General features: G+C 45.9%; 1 protein-coding gene across 2 annotated transcripts in view; it reads right to left on the bottom strand.

Moving 5' to 3' along the window:
* Window positions 1-2,500, bottom strand: part of meis1b (Meis homeobox 1 b) — a 77,271-nt gene that overhangs the window by 60,402 nt on the left and 14,369 nt on the right. The gene's annotated exons all lie outside the window — the stretch shown is intronic.

Here is a 2,500-nt window from a genome sequence, read left to right on the forward strand (position 1 = left end):
TGCTAATAACACTACTGATAAATATATTTCTGAGTAAATAAACACAACAACAAGGGTAAATTGGGTTCACTGAAAGGGAGATAGCATACTAGCGAGCTAGCTCTTTCCCTTTGAATGAGCTTGGCTGCTGAAGAGGCTCCCATGGTGGGTCGGTGGACGAGGCTCCTACTCGAAATCCTACTTTATTATGCTCTGCTTGAGACATGGGGGGAAAGTGATATTTATTAGATGCACACACACACACACACACACACACACACACACACACACACACAGGCTGCAGATGCAGAGATGCATACAAAGAGAGGGAGCGCACTCCAGTAGGCTACCAGGAGTGAAAGCAAGTGGAAGACCAAGGAGATGGAAAAAAGGTCAGGGAGGAAACAATCTCAGAGAGAGAGATGAGAGGAGAGAGAGAGTGAGTGAGAGAGAGAAAGAGAGAGATATATGAGAGGGGAGAGAGGGAGCGAGAGAGGGAGGGGGAAAGGGGGAGGGGGAAGGGGGATGGATGAGATGCCAAGAGAGAAGTGGAGAGAGGATGTTGGTGGCTGTAATAATTAAGCATGGGCATCTTGACTAAAATGACAATAATGTGCTTACTGGGATTAAGAGGTGACTCCATACAGAATGTGCTAATGCCACCCCTACTTCTCACAAGGCGTCTTTAACCCACATTAACTTCATGCTCACTTGTGCCAGAGAACAAAAACATTTGTAAGATTACAGCACAGCTCAATAAAACAAAACATTCAACTGAGTGCGTTTATATATTTCTATAAATACACACACACAGAAATATGTCCATGAACTGTCCCAAAGTTCTACTATTTTTATCTCGCCTTGTGCTTCCCCACTGCTCCTTCCCCCCCAACGAACATTAACAACAAACACACACAAAAAGGATCCTCAACAACAGTGAGCCGACGGTGGTAGGGGGGTGGTGGTGCGTTGGGGGCAATCAAGGGGGCCAACATTAAAAGCCGGGCTATAATTGGAAGTATGTGAAAAATGAAGTGTCAGTTTGGTCAATAAAGACCAAAGGTCAGCGTGAGCAGGAGCCCAAACTGGGCACAAAATGTGCTCATTAAGGCAGCCAATCAGAACACGGCAGACGGCCCGGCAGAGGCCATTAGTCATCGGCCATCTGACCGCCTCAGAAGAGGCCGGCCGTGCGCTCTTACCCCACTCTCCTCCTCCGCGGAAGAGAGGGGGAGAGAGAGAAAACAGAGAGAAAGGAGGAGGAGGAGGAGGTGGAGGAGGAGGAGAAAAAAAACACTGCACTGGTATATAAATCGTTGCTCAGTCATCTGGAACATAATGTGGTCCTTTCTGCTCCCAGCCAGCTCTGCCTGCTGGCTGGCCAGCCCTCAAACTGCTGCCCTGACATCCCCTTCAATAATAAATGAAGTTGCTTTTTGCCTACAGTTTGTTTGAAACCCCCCTCTCCACTCCTCTTCGCTCCTCTCCTAGTCTCAAACCTTACACCCTACAGCTGAGATAAGGGAGGGAGCCAGTCACCTGAGTGCACCTCCATCCAACACCATCTCCCAGAAACCAAGGATTCACCACATGGTTCCACCACATGGTACAGTATTTCTATTTGTATAATGCATTCAGATTAGATGCATTTCAGATTGTGAATATGAATGCATCATTTACGGAACAGTTTTAAATACAAATCTTTTGTATTTCATCACCATCAGTATGTGTATTTGGGGTTGTTGAACTATGTTTTGTTAGTGATTAAGCTCATTTGGTTAGCCAAAAACAATAGTTAAGGCTGGCCAGAGCTTAACAAGACCTGACTTGAAACTTGAAAATGACTTTGCATGGGCATTAGCGTGCTAGCCCTGACCACTGCAGCCAGAAGTCCCCATGGAGTACTGGTGCATGGCTCATTTATGTCAGGAAAAAACAGCAATATCTTGTAATATGTAATGACGGGTTCCATGGTTTGAAACATTTTTACATTTAAAATGGCATTGTTTGGCAGTTCATATTGCAAGTCTTTTGATAACAATCCGCTAACTAGCTTTGTTTTGGAACAGGAGTAGGCTAAACACACCTAACACAATTACACAATTAACTTATTTTCAGTGTTTGACACATGACAACATTGTGACAGCTTCAGGTGGTAAATGTCAGCTTATCTGTGTTGTGACCAACTCCAATAAGTTCCATGCATCCACAGAGTGCTTGTCTGTGTCAGTGCTCTTAAGTGTGCTTTTGTTTTGCTTTGTCAATGAGTAGAGCAGCTTCACATTACTAGAGGATGTGTCCGTGTGAGTAATGTGACAGGCCCAGCTGACTTTGTCTGACCGTGGGGGGACTACTGAAAAGAGATCCTCTGACTCGTTGTGTGGTCAGGCGTCCCATCAGGGGGGGGGGGGGCAGTGATCCTGGGTGCAGGACCAATCTCATCACTGCACTCACATCACAAACAGCTGGCCGATCTAACTGACAAAAGGGTCACTCCGTGTGCTCAAATGCATCTGCATTT

Source organism: Alosa alosa, chromosome 18 (genome assembly GCF_017589495.1).
Source record: "Alosa alosa isolate M-15738 ecotype Scorff River chromosome 18, AALO_Geno_1.1, whole genome shotgun sequence".
Classification (NCBI taxonomy): domain Eukaryota; kingdom Metazoa; phylum Chordata; class Actinopteri; order Clupeiformes; family Clupeidae; genus Alosa; species Alosa alosa.